A 13,967-nucleotide genomic window follows, 5' to 3' on the forward strand; every position below is an offset into this window, starting at 1 on the left:
GCTGTCAATGTCGTTCTCCTCCTCAGACGAGGAGGAGCATGGATCGGACCAAGATGCGGAGTAGGAGGTATTCATGATTTTAATGGCAAACCAACAAACACTACAAATTAACAAAAACAACAAACGTGACCAACCTGCAACAGTCCTGTGTGGCCCAAACGCTAACACAGGAAACAAACACCCACAAAACACCAGTGAAACCCTGGCTGCCTTAGTATGACTCCCAATCAGAGACAAACGATACACACCTGTCTCTGATTGAGAATCATACCAGGCCGAACACAAAAACCCAACATAGAAATAGAAACCTAGACCAACCCACCCAACCCACGCCCTGACCAACTAAAACAAATACATAACAAAGGAAAACAGGTCAGGAACGTGACACATGGGGACAAAGATCATACTTTTTGGAGAAATGTCCTCTGGTCTGATGAAACAAAAATAGAACTGTTTGGCCATAATGACCATTGTTATGTTTGGAGGAAAAAGGGGGAGGCTTGCAAGCTGAACAACACCATCCCAACCGTGAATCACGGGGGTGGCAGCATCATGTTGTGGGGGTGCTTTGCTGCAGGAGGGACTGGTGCACTTCACAAAATAGATGGCATCATGAGGGAGGAAAAGTATGTGGATATATTGAAGCAACATATCAAGACATCAGTCAGGAAGTTAAAGCTTGGTCGTAAATGGGTCTTCCAAATGGACAATGACCCCAAGCATGCTTCCAAAGTTGTGGCAAAATGGCTTAAGGACAACAAAGTCAAGGTATTGGAGTGGCCATCACAAAGCCCTAACCTCAACCGTATAGAAAATTTGTGGGTAGAACTGAATGCGTGTGTGAGCAAGGATGCCTACAAACCTGACTTAAGGAATCAAAATTAGTTACACCAGCTCTATCAGGAGGAATGGGACAAAATTCACCCAACTTATTGTGGGAAGCTTGTGGAAGGCTACCCGAAACGTTTGACTCAGGATCAACAATTTAAAGGCAATGCTACCAAATACTAATTGAGTGTATGAAAACTTCTGACCGGGAATGTGATGAAAGAAATAAAAGTTGAAATAAATAATTCTCTCTACTATTATTCTGACATTTCACATTCTTAAAATAAAGTGGTGATCTTAACTGACCTAAGACAGGGAATATTTACTAGGATTAAATCTAGGATTAAATGTCAGGAATTGTGAAAAACTGAGTTTAAATTTATTTGGCCAAGGTGTATGTAAACTTCCGACTTTAACTGTATGTACCACCACACAGGCGTTTAAGGAAATGGGCTATTGGCAATCGGGGTGTTTTTCAAGTGTGTCATAGTGAGATGTCAAACCAAGTCGATTGAAAGCACTTAGGGTTACGGTTTTACCTCTGGTTTTCGGAAGGAGATGAGGGAGACATTTAACCAGATTGCCCCTCTTGCACATCTCGTGTAAGAGGTAGTTCTTTGAAGGAGGAAACCAGAGCAGTTATATAGGCAAAGCTCTGATTAGCCTGTTAGGTGTGATGAAATAGGCTTCAGCGAGTGACACACATGAGTGCTTGTCCCATACTGAGGGGTCTCACTCATTTATTTCAGGGAACTGGGGTTACAACCGTAATGCAATGATATCACAGCTCTAATGCAGTTCCACACCCCCAAACAACCGATATGCGGGTGTTGGCTATCACCAATCTCATAGAATCTAGCCCTAACTCACAATGCTTTGGCAGAACTTGGTTCACCAAAGGTCTGCTTTTCTTTCACACTCCATTCATGCACTTTACAAGCTTTTTTCTTCGTCTGTTAGTAAAAAGATGGCGACCGTTTCATTAATTCATTAACTGACCTTTGGAGCCAGAATTGTTATTGGGCCACTGTAGACTACTTTTAGCATTCTAAAATGTTTAACAGTCCACTGGAAAGCACATGAGAGTTTTGTCTAAGTTGTGATGCGTCATGCGGGGCCTCTCCAATCTATTAACCCCCCCAAACCCCTCCTTACTCTCATACTTCCTGATTCACATTCCATTTCTATGACAACTAGCCTACTTCAAGCCCATTCCATAAAATCTAACAAACAATCAGCATTCATCACACTTTCGACTCAGGTGAAACATCCGAGAAGAATGCTGTTGGTAATTGCAGATTCCCGAAAGTAGGAAGTAATGTTGTGATAAAATGTCACAGGGAAAACATTCTATTAAGCTATTATTTGATTTTCCTCTGGCCAGGAAATGTTTTTTTCCCTTTTTTATTATTGTTACTTGGAGCAGTTTGTGTGAATCTGCTGCAGCTCGACGAGAGCCCAAGCATGGCCTTTTCCACAGCTATTTAAAAAGGAGCTGCTACAGTGTAACTGCGGTTACATCGTTCCTTGGAAAGCTATGTTTGGGAGTTGGCTTACATCCTAAAACACATGCCAATAGTTTAAAATGTCTCATATTTGAAGTTGTAACTTCTGAAATGATTACTCCAATACCAGGCTGGTATTTAATGTGGTTTATTATGAGATGATTATAATAGATCTAAGTGGGGTCATTCATGCTCATGATAACCGCATATTTTTTTGTGAGCAATTATCTTGTATTATATTAAGTATAAGGTAACGTAGAAGCAGTACAGACAAGCAGTACACAGGGGAGAAACATCAGAATAAAGAATTTTAAAAAAAACGAAGAATAAATAAAGTGAAGAATGAAAAAGAAAACACAAAACAAAGTGTCACAGTTCATGTGTATTCTGTGGTGAATGATGATAACTGCATCATAATGCGTTAGACCTGCAGGTTTTAAGTAAACTGTTACCAAAGTGGAATTTGTGGTATCGTGCTTAAGGATATATTTATGGCATCAGCGTTGGTTCTGGAGTCGTTGGGCACACCGATCCACCCCTATTTGCATGCTGATAGGCTCCTGTTTGACCTTGTGCCCTTGGCAAAATATTAATATCAATCTCTGTCAGAGTAAAGGGACTGACGATAGGTATTTTAGCCCTGCATTTCCCTCGTTAGTCACCTTCAGTCCTGTACTTACTGAAAATAAAGAGTTCCTTTTCAACAAAATGTAAATGGAACCATTAAAGGGGAAGTCCAGTCAGAGATATATGTTGCTCCTCACATTTATTGGTATATTTGATATAATTTATTATGTATGTTTCAAATCAAATCAAATGTTATTTGTCAGATGCTTTATAAAATAAAATGCTTACTTACAGGCACTACCCAACAATGCAGGGAGAGCGAAAAATAGACAAATATTAACACGAGGAATAAATACACAATGAGTAACGATAACTTGGCTACCAGTACCGAGTCAATGTGCAGGGGTACGAGGTAATTGAGGTAGATATGTACATACATGTATGGGTAAAGTGACTAGGCAAGGGGATAGATAATAAACAGTAACAGCAGCGCATATGATGAGTCAAAATAGTTAGTCCAAAAAGGGTCAATGCAGATAGTTAAAGAGTTAACCATTAGCTACCCGGACTATTTAGTAATTATATGGCTTGGAGGTAGAAGCTGTTCAGGGTCCTGTTGGTTCCAGACTTGTTGTATTGGTGCCGCTAGCCGTGCGGTAGCAGAGAGATCGGTCTATGACTTGGGTGGCTGAAGTCTTTGACAATTTTTAGGGCCTTCCTCTGACACCACCTGGTAAAGAGGTCCTGGATGGCAGGGAGCTCGGCCCCAGTGATGTACTGTGCTTTCCGTACTACCTTCTGTAGCGCCTTGCGGTTGGATGCCAAGCAGTTGCCACGATAACCGGTGATGCAAACAGTCAAAATGCTCTCAAAGGTGCAGCCAAAGAACATTTTAAGGATCTGAGGGCCCATGCCAAATATTTTCAGCCTCCTGAAGGGGAAAAGGCATGGTTGTGCCTTCTTCACAACTGTGTTGGTGTGTGTGGACCATGATAATTTCTTAGTGATGCGAATGCTAAGGAATTTGAAGCTCTCAACCTGCTCCACTACAGCCTGTCGATGTGGATAGGGGCGTGCTTGCCCCTCCGTTTCCTGTAATCCACGATCAGCCCCTTTGTCTTGCTGACGATCAGCCCCTTTTTCTTGTTGTCCTGGCACCACACTGCCAGGTCTCTGACCTCCTCTCTGTAGGCTGTCTCATCGTCGTCGATGATCAGACTTACCACAGCCGTGTCCTTTGCAAACTTAATGATGGTGTTGGAGTCGTGCGCGGCCACGCAGTTGTGAGTGAACAGGGAGTATAGGAGAGGACTAAGCACGCACCCCTGAGGGGCTCCCGTGTTGAGGGTCAGTATGGTGGATGTGTTGTTGCCTACCCTCACCATCTGGGGGTCAACCCGTCAGGAAGTCCAGGATCCAGTTGTAAAGGGAGGTCCTTAGCTTAGTGGGGAGCTTGGAGGGCGCTATGGTGTTGAACGCTGAGATGTAGTCAATGAACAGCATTCTCATGTCAGTGTTCCTTTTGTCCAGGTGGGAAAGGGCAGTGTGGAGTGCAACAGAGATTGTATTATCGTTGGATCTGTTGGGGCGGTATGTGAATTGGAGTGGGTCCAGGGTGTCTGGGATGATGGTGTTGAAGTGAGCCATTATCAGCCTTTCAAAGCATTACATGGCTACAGATGCGAGTGCTACTCTGCGATAGTCATTTAGACAGGTTACCTTGGTGTTCTTGGGCACAGGGACTATGGTGGTCTGCTTGAAACATGTAGGTATTACAGACTGGGTCAGGGAGAGGTTGAGAATGTAACTGAAGACACTAGCCAGCTGGCCAGCACATGCTCTGAGTACGCGTCTTGGTAATCCGTCTGGCCTTGTGAATGTTAACATTTTTAAAGATCTTTCTCACATCGGCTATGGAGAGGGTGTTCACACATTAGTCTAGAACAGCTGGTGTCCTCATGCACGATTCAGTGTTGCTAGCCTCGAAGCGAGCATAGAATCCTTTTAGCTCGTTGGTAGGCTTGCGTCAATGGACAGCTCACAGCTGGGTTTCTATTTGTAATCTGTGGTAATTTGCAAGCCCTGCCACATCCGACGAGCTTCAGAGCCGTTGTAGTTGGATACGATCTTGTTCCCGAATTTATGGCTTGGGGGTAGAAGCTGGCCTGTTTGATGGTTCGTCGGAGGGCATAGCAGGATATCTTACAAGCGTTCGGATTAGTGTCCCACTCCTTGAAAGCGGCAGCTCTAGCCTTTAGCTCAGTGTGGATGTTGCCTGTAATCCATGGCTTCTGGTTGGGATATGTACGTACTGTCACTGTGGGGACTACGTCGTATGACTGATGTGGTAAACTCCTCAATGCTATCGGATGAATCCCGGAACATATTCCAGTCTGTGCTAGCGAAACCGTCCTTTTGCTTAGCATCCGCTTCATCGTACCACTTCTGTATTGAGCACGTCACTGGTACTTCCTGTTTGAGATTTTACTTGCATGCAGGAATCAGGAGGATAGAGTTATGGTCAGATTTGCCAAAGGGAGGGAGAGCCTTGTATGCTTTTCTGTGTGTGTGGAGTAAAGGGGATCTAGAGTATTTTAGCCTCTAGTTGCACAGGTGACATGCTGGTAAACATTTGGTAAAACTAATTTTTGTTTCCCTGCATTAAAATCACCGGCCACGAGAAGCGTCGTCTCTGGATGTGCATTTTCTTTGCTTTAGGTCATATGCAGCTCATTGAGTGCGGCGTTAGTGCCAGCATCGGTTTGTCACATACAACACTTAAGGAACACAGAGAAAAATACAAAGTAGTCTGTGATGTCAGAGGTTTACCTCTACCTATTCAGGGGAATAGTTTTAAGTGTTGTCATCAACAATGATGGTATATCATGGCAGGGGATGCAGTAGCTGTATGATAGTATTGTGGACGCACAAATAGCTCAATTGAGACTGGGATTTCCACTTTTAATTCACGCTAACTCCTGTGGCAGTATTGAAGATTTGAGACACAAACAATAGTGAATACACTCATAAAACTCATGAAAATCCTTATAATGGCATGTTTAACCATTGTATACATTTGAAGGTAGCGCCTTCTTAGGTATAGAAAGGGGAGATACTGTATAATCCATTGTATAATTTACACTAGCTAGTGTGCAACCTGTGAAAAGCTAGCCCTTTTGCTACTCATATGTTCCTACGTTCCGTTCTACTCCTAGAGCCAGTTTGCGCAGTTCTATGAAGGGAGTAGTACACAGCGTTGTACCAGATCTTCAGTTTCTTGGCAAATTCTCGCATGGAATACCCTTAATTTCTCAGAACAAGAATAGACTGACGAGTTTCAAAAGAAAGTACTTTGTTTCTGGCCATTTTAAGCCTGTAATCGAACCCACAAATGCTGATGCTCCAGATACTCAACTAGTCCAAAGAAGGACAGTTTTTTTGCTTCTTTAATCAGCACAGTTTTCAGCTGTGCTAACATTATTGCAAAAGGGTTTTCTGATGATCAATTACTCTTTTAAAATGATCAACTTGGATTAGCTAACACAATGTGCCATTGGAACACAGGAGTGATGGTTGCTTATAATGGGCCTCTATGCCTATGTATATATTCCATAAAAAATCTGCCATTTCCAGCTACAATAGTCATTTACAACATTAACAATGTCTACACTGTATTTCTGATCAATTTGATGTTATTTTAATGGACAAAGGATGTGCTTTTCTTTTTAAAATTAGGACATTTCTAAGTGACCCCAAATGTTGTTGAACAGTACTGTAAGTGCCATAAAGTAGTCATAAAATAGCCGTGAAGTCATCCGAAGAAACTCTCTACAACACTCTCTATAGCTTACTGTATGTTTCACTTATTAAAAGCTAACGAATGTTGATTGTTGACACCTGAATTCAACAAAATGCAGCAGGAGAATGTGAAGGAGTGTCATGTATTGTCTGTACGTGTCAATATGGGAGCCTATTTTCTATTTCGTGGTTCTGGCTTCAGTGTTGTAAAATGAGACAGCAGGACACGTCACATAGATGCCATGCTAATTCAGTTTTTTCAGAGAGCAGCCTAAGGACAGACATGACTGTCCTTGAACCTGACCGTCCACAACACAACCACTCAGTAAGTTAGTTGTAGTCGTCTAGTCTCTGGCAATACTTGGAGTTAACACAGAACGTCTGGGTCTAGGCCTAGATAGTGTGAGGAATCTGGGAATCCTGCAATTACTGATATACTGAAACACCAGCTATATCGTTCAAAGAAGAGGGCTGTCTTGAATTGATCATGTCTTTACTATTAAATAAATACACATGAAATTAGGTACATTTACATTACACAGAAAAGGAAGAGAAATGCTATGGAATTGTACTGCTAATTCATTCAATGTCTCATACATAGATATTATGAGACGTGTCCATTTTCACAATATGCTCTGGGCAATAAAAAATATATTTAATACATTTAATCTATCCAAATGTTTAAATCTAGGTTTATTTTCCCAAAGAGGCCCTAGCCTCAGAGGGAGCATGCAGTTCACCAGTAGTGGAATGATGTCACGACGCACCCCTCCGTGTTGGCCTCCAGTTCCCACCCCTGGCACTGGCAGTCCAGGTTAATGTTTTGGAACTACATGAGGTGTTTGGCCCCGAGCTGAACGGCGTGCAAAAGCGTGTCAGGGACCCAATAACTCAGACTTAATGGCTGAGCTCGGGCGATTGTTATCTGTTATGGTATGCTGTAGATATTCCACTGGACCTTAATAAAGAAGAGACTGCAGTGTATTGGTACCCATGAGACTATAATATGTTAATGGTTTCATGTTCATAAACGCTGACACCAGTTGCTAACCTGATAGATATTGTATATACTGTATTGATAACCTGGAATGATAAGCTGGTATTTGTAGATAACATGGAATGATAACCTGGTATTAGATACCCTGTAATGATAACCTGGTACCCATAAATAACCTGCAATGATAACCTTAATGATAACTTGGTCTTTATAGATAACTGGATTGATAACCTGGTATTTATAGATAACCTGGAATGGTCTTTGATAACCTGGTATTTGTAGAAAACTTTGAATGATAACCTGGTATTCATAAATAACCTGGAATGGTCTCTGATAACCTGGTATCTGTAGATAACCTCGAACGATAACTTGGTACGATAACCTGGCATTTGTAGATAACCCGGAATGATAACCTGGTATTCATGTCCTGTTTATCTTTTGTTACAGTGCTGTCAGTTGATGGCTTAGGAGAGGATGTGCTGGCTGGTACTCTTGGAATTGTCAGAGAAAGAGCAAATATTATGACTGGTCATCTGGGGTGAGATAACGGACATCGATGACCACAGATCTACTGCAAGAGTGAACCCAGCGATCGGACATCGGAAGTTTGAATGGACAAATTAGACATTGGGACACTATACGGAGTGCACAAGGAACGAGAATCTTTCCTAGTAAACCTGGAGGCAGGGAAATGAGTAAGTCATGGCCCAAATGATTGCCTTAATTATTACATATATACCTATATATGAAGTGATGAAACTAGAGACTTATCCGAGTTCAAATATGTTTTTCTTTATGTGTGAAACAGTGTCTTGTAAGGAACAGATGTGAATATTTTAATAAGATAAAGAAAAATTGTTTGGTTGTTATGTCGACAATGTCTTAGTTGGGTCTGCTTTGTAGGTGTCATTGATAACCAAATGGCGGGGCTGCTCTCTGCTTACTTGCAGCCAGTAAAATGAGTTGATCTATTTTTATCTCGTTTCGTATTGTCAACCAAAATAAGGCTGGCTTGAGGCGGAGCTGCTCACTCAGCTACCGGCTCCAATGTCTTTCAATTCACAACATCCTGTTATGTTAACTATATTCCAATTCAGAAAGGAGTAGGGAGTCAAAAATTAGACAAAATGACTCTACAATATACATGAAACATATCTGATTCTTTTTCTCCTCTTTTTTTCCACATACTGTAAGCATCTGTTCACACACTCTCAAACACAAAAGATGTCAGGTACGCACACACACACACACACACACACACACACACACACACACACACACACACACACACACACACACACACACACACACACACACACACACACACACACACACACACACACACACACACACACACAATGATCTACCGAAGTGACACAAAGGGTTTTCCCTAAGATGCAAATTGTATTATGTTAATGACAGAATTGACCAGCTGCTTTGTTGACGCAAACTCGATCCATTTAAAGTTAACTGTATGCAAAGTAACATGGAAGTGTGTTATATATTTTTGTAAACCTAGCCTTGACTATATTACTTAACCAAAGTTTAAACCCTGATTCTATTGTACGTGGTGGACACTTCCTCTGGAGATGTTGTGAAAATAGATGCACATTGAATAGAACATATATATGCTGATGTTTATATTTATGTGTCCTACAATGTGTCGCAAATCATGACATTCGAGACACTTCTATTTAGTTTGACTGTTAACGATGTTCAGATGTCATGTTCCATTTTTATTTACATGAAGATTGAACATTTTGTGGATGCTGCTTCAACAAGATCCATGATTTCCCCCTTCAATTTTGTTTTTTTGACAAGTGGGCTATTTCTTTTTTGTGCTGTTCTCATTTAACTGCTCGTAGAAAACCTGCCCACTCTCTTTTTGGCCTGCTTTCAAAGACACCGATTTGTATGCACTGCTTGCTTGTTGCAGCTTTGTCAGACAAATCAAGTGTTTGCTTTATTAAAACATAAATGCCATCGTATGTTTAACCCCATCCTTCTTACGTTCAGTCAACAGCCAAGAACTTAGTAATGCTCGCTCCTGGGCGTACTGTCTATAATTGTGAGGTGGCCCATGATGACTGTGCTTCAGAGCATCACCTTCACAGAGTTTTTTATTCTTTTATGTTATTGAAAGGGGTGGAACCTAATATTTGATACTGTATTATTTGCATAGGCAATCTACTGCATTTCTACTCTCTTCCATAAAAAGAAAACTAACATATTTCATTGTACTGTCTGAAAAGACATAGATCACTTGAATCTGGAGATGGAAATTGCCCTTATATCAGTGTCTGCCCCCCCCCCACCACCACCACCACCACTCCACCAATGCCTGTCGATTTTTCTTGGTTATGATATATCCCGCTATTACAAAATAGTTAGAGGTCTGTAGTCAAGATTTTCCTCAATGTTCAGAAAACCCTATCAAACGTACCATGCTAGCCTCTGCTAAAATGGACTTTGTTATCAAACTCTTAAGCACCATTGGCTATTTACCCTTGATTGCAGAAAGAGTATGCACTGTTTATTCCCTGATCCCATAGTCCCGTTGTTCTACATTTTGAAGCAAACACAAAGCGCATGCATGCACATTTTGGTAATTGACGTCTATCAATCAATGTATAAGTTTACATCTAAATCCCTCAGCATTTAATGGTATCCTTTAGTGTGCCTAGCAAGAAGTTGCTGTGTCTTGCCGTAGTTAAGCTAAAATACTCTGGATTCCCAAATTGTAGTTGAATAAGCAGTAACTTAAGGGAAAACAACGAGAAAGATGTATCTTTCAAAATCAAGTGTTTCTAGTATATTACGATGTTACTATACTGTTAGATACTGTATACTGTGTTAGCAAAGCTGACCTTCTTCCTAGTTAACTACACAATCCGTAGTACATCTCCGAAGTGGTGGTTTCTTTTGAAATTATCAGTCAGTGTTATGTCCCGGCCTAAAGCACTTTGCATAATGATGAAAATGTAAAAAAAAAAAATAAATCACTATAAGTAATTGGTATAGCCTGAGTACCCAACAATGATATTTGACTACATTATGGTAGAATATTATGGTAATGGCCTAATTGTGATTGGACTGAACTGAAAAGACAGAGTCAAAGAAAAGGCGTTTTACAATGCCCTAATGTCAAAGATGGGGCTTAGCCCTGTCTACAGTATCTATACGTATCCTTAGTATAGATATGAGGCCTGCTTCAAGGTGTGACTAGTTACAGTGAAAAGGTCCAGAAAATGTACAACTAGCTGGTCTGTCTTTGAACACCAACCTGGGCCCGTACTCACACAAAGTGTCTCAGAGTGCTGATCTGGGATCAGTTCCCCTGTCCAGGTTATCTTATTCATTGTAATATAAAAGTCAAAACTGATCCTTTATCAGCACTCCTACTCTGACACGCTTGATACGTACAGCCCCAAATATGACAAATGTATACAAATCAAATCAAGTTCAGAATTTCAAAATCATTATAAGGACATGTTTAACCATTGTATACATTTGAAAGTAGTGCCTTTCTCAGGTATAGACTGGGAAGCTGTTAAGGGTCCATTGTGTATATAAATATAACAAACATATACAAATCAAATCAAGTTTTATTTTTCAAACGCTTCATAGACAACAGGTGTAGACTAACAGTGAAATGCTTATTTCCAACAATGCCGAGTTAAAGATAAAACATGTAATACGACATTTAAATAGTGACACAAGGAATTAATACACAGTGAATAACAAATACAAATAAATAGTAAAAGTAACATATATACAGGGAGTACCAGTAACGAGTCGATGTGCAGAGGTACGATGTAATTGAGGTAGCTATGTGCTGTACATATAGGTAGGGGCAAATTGACTAGGCAACAGGATAGATAACACACAGTAGCAGCATGCGTATGTGGTGAGTGTGAAAGTGTGTGTGTGTGTGTGTGTGTGTTGCGTCAGTATGCATATTTGTGCATGTTATGTGAGTGTGGGCGTATGTAGGGTGTGTGTTTGTTACAGTGATATGTTTCAGCCATGGAATCATTGTACCATCACTAAGTACGTTTACCGTGAACATCCACATGGAAATGACATGGGTTATTCTTCTGTTAAATTGTAACTCAATGTTAATGCAGTCCACGTATGTGTGTGTGTTTGAACCATTCGTTTTCATGAACACTGGAGGGTCAGTAAGGGAGCGAAATCAAATTAGAACTGACTCTTAAAGTTTATATTAAAACAACTCCGTAGAAGTGTATTTGAGGATGTTATAATATTTCTACAGTCCAAATGTGATAAAGTGCCCATGTTTTGGTCAGCCTTGCTTTTTTTCTGCATGATGCTTTGTTTTTGAAAAGTGCATCCTCATCTGAGATGTTTGTATTCTTTTCTTGCGGTTACTTCTTCTCTGTGTACTATTGGAGCTCGTTCATTTCCTACCTATGTTTTTTATTTTTTTTATTTAGGGTAAATCTACAGACTTTTTGATTTTCTACATTAATATCATTTTTGTAGGCAGCAATATGAGATGTGATCAAACGGAGTATGTGCAATGTTGAATAAAGAAAAATATAATATATGAAATACAAACAACTGTGAGAGTGACTTGAAGGTATTGCAACAACGTGATCTATGAGTGGTATCTATGAGTGGTACCTCATCATTTACTGGTTATGTCCTTATGCAAGAACATGTTTTGCATTATTTTCTCTCCTATAGATGTTGATATATAGTGTTTGGCAGGATTCCAAATCCAAAAGACGCATATGGCAATTACAATAAATAAGGACTTGATGAATTCAATTCGGAATAGGATGTTTCCCTAAAAATGTTTATTGCTGCCATAGGCATTCTGTGACTCATCCTAGTTTTTCCAAATTTGGAAACAGACAGTGTCACCCAGGGTCTTTTAGAATGTTCCAAGCTTTCTTACATCTGTCACCCAGTTGCCTCGAAGGCTTCCCAATAACCAGAAATATTCTGTATAAACCACTCTTGACAATTTTCTTTTACTCTTATCTCATAATTTGAAAGATATTCTTGACAAGACCTTGTACACCATTTCTAAAACGTGTTAGTCCACAACAATGTCCTCAGAAAATCTTAGAGCTGCATGGATTTCTCGAGACTATAACCAGTGTAGCTTCGTCGCGAACCAGGCTTCCCGAAAACAAGTTCCATGGCAGAAATGAGCTAAAGAGGGGTCAGACCACGTCAAACCACTCAAATGCCTTGCTTGGGCAGAGCTCCAAAGGTGCTCACCAGATTAGTACTGTGAGGACAAAAGATGTCTACTGTAACGTCCTGACCAGAGTTCGTATGTGTTTTGCTTGTTTAGTGTTGGTCAGGACGTGAGCTGGGTGGGAATTCTATGTTGTGTGTCTAGTTTGTCTGTTTCTATGTTGGGTTAAATGTGTTGCCTGATATGGTTCTCAATTAGAGGCAGGTGTTTGACGTTTCCTCTGATTGAGAACCATATTAAGGTAGGCTGTTCTCACTGTTTGTTTGTGGGTGATTGTTCCTGTGTCAGTGTTGGTGCTACACGGGACTGTGACGGTTAGTGTGTTTTGTCAGTTTGTATAGTGTCTTGTTTTTGTTTGATTAAATTCATTATGTCTAATTACCACGCTGCACATTGGTCCTCTGATCCTTCTCGCCTCTCCTCGTCCGAGGAGGAGGACGAGCTAGACTGCCGTTACATCTACAATACACGCACTGGTGACAAAACATTTTAGAACATTTGAAGCACGCTGGTTTTCACGGCATTTCTATTTTATGTCGAGATGAGCTAAAGCTGCAGCACGGGAGAAATGATCTACAATGCTGGCCATATCAATAATAACAAATAATATGCTTCTGGAGTGATATTTGGCTGTGCAGGCTAGCATGAGGGACAGGAAGTAGCTAGCCACAATAAGGTTCATTTTGAGAAAAGTCTAACCTTGTACCGTTAGCTACTAGCTAGTTCAATTTCTGTCACGATTAGAAAGCCATTTAAAAATAAATAAAGAATGTTATTGACCTAAAAGGTTACCCGTGAGCCCAGTATCTAGCTTATCCAGGGTCAGTGATGGGCCTACATAAAGCAACCATGTACTGTCTATCTCCCTCAAACCTCAAAGCCTTTTTTTTCCTTTGTTCCCCTGTAATCACAGACTGATTTAGACCTGGGACACCAGGTGGATTCAATTCGTTATCAAGTAGAACAGAAAACCAGCAGGCTCTGGACCTTGTAGGGTAAGAGTTGAATACCCCTGGTCTATCTACTATGGGAACAACCG

At 40.7% G+C, this 13,967-nt stretch overlaps 1 protein-coding gene across 2 annotated transcripts in view; it reads left to right on the forward strand.

The window, feature by feature from the left end:
- The window catches only part of LOC129834260 (potassium voltage-gated channel subfamily A member 1-like), a 37,585-nt gene extending 24,276 nt beyond the window's left edge, over positions 1–13,309 (forward strand). For both annotated transcript variants that reach the window (XR_008756229.1, XR_008756228.1), the window contains exon 3: positions 8,143–13,309. The gene's annotated coding sequence lies outside the window, so the exon portion shown is untranslated. The remainder of the gene's footprint in view (positions 1–8,142) is intronic.
- The last annotated feature ends 658 nt before the right edge of the window (positions 13,310–13,967 follow it).

This window comes from Salvelinus fontinalis, chromosome 35 (genome assembly GCF_029448725.1).
Source record: "Salvelinus fontinalis isolate EN_2023a chromosome 35, ASM2944872v1, whole genome shotgun sequence".
In the NCBI taxonomy this organism is placed as follows: Eukaryota; Metazoa; Chordata; class Actinopteri; order Salmoniformes; family Salmonidae; genus Salvelinus; species Salvelinus fontinalis.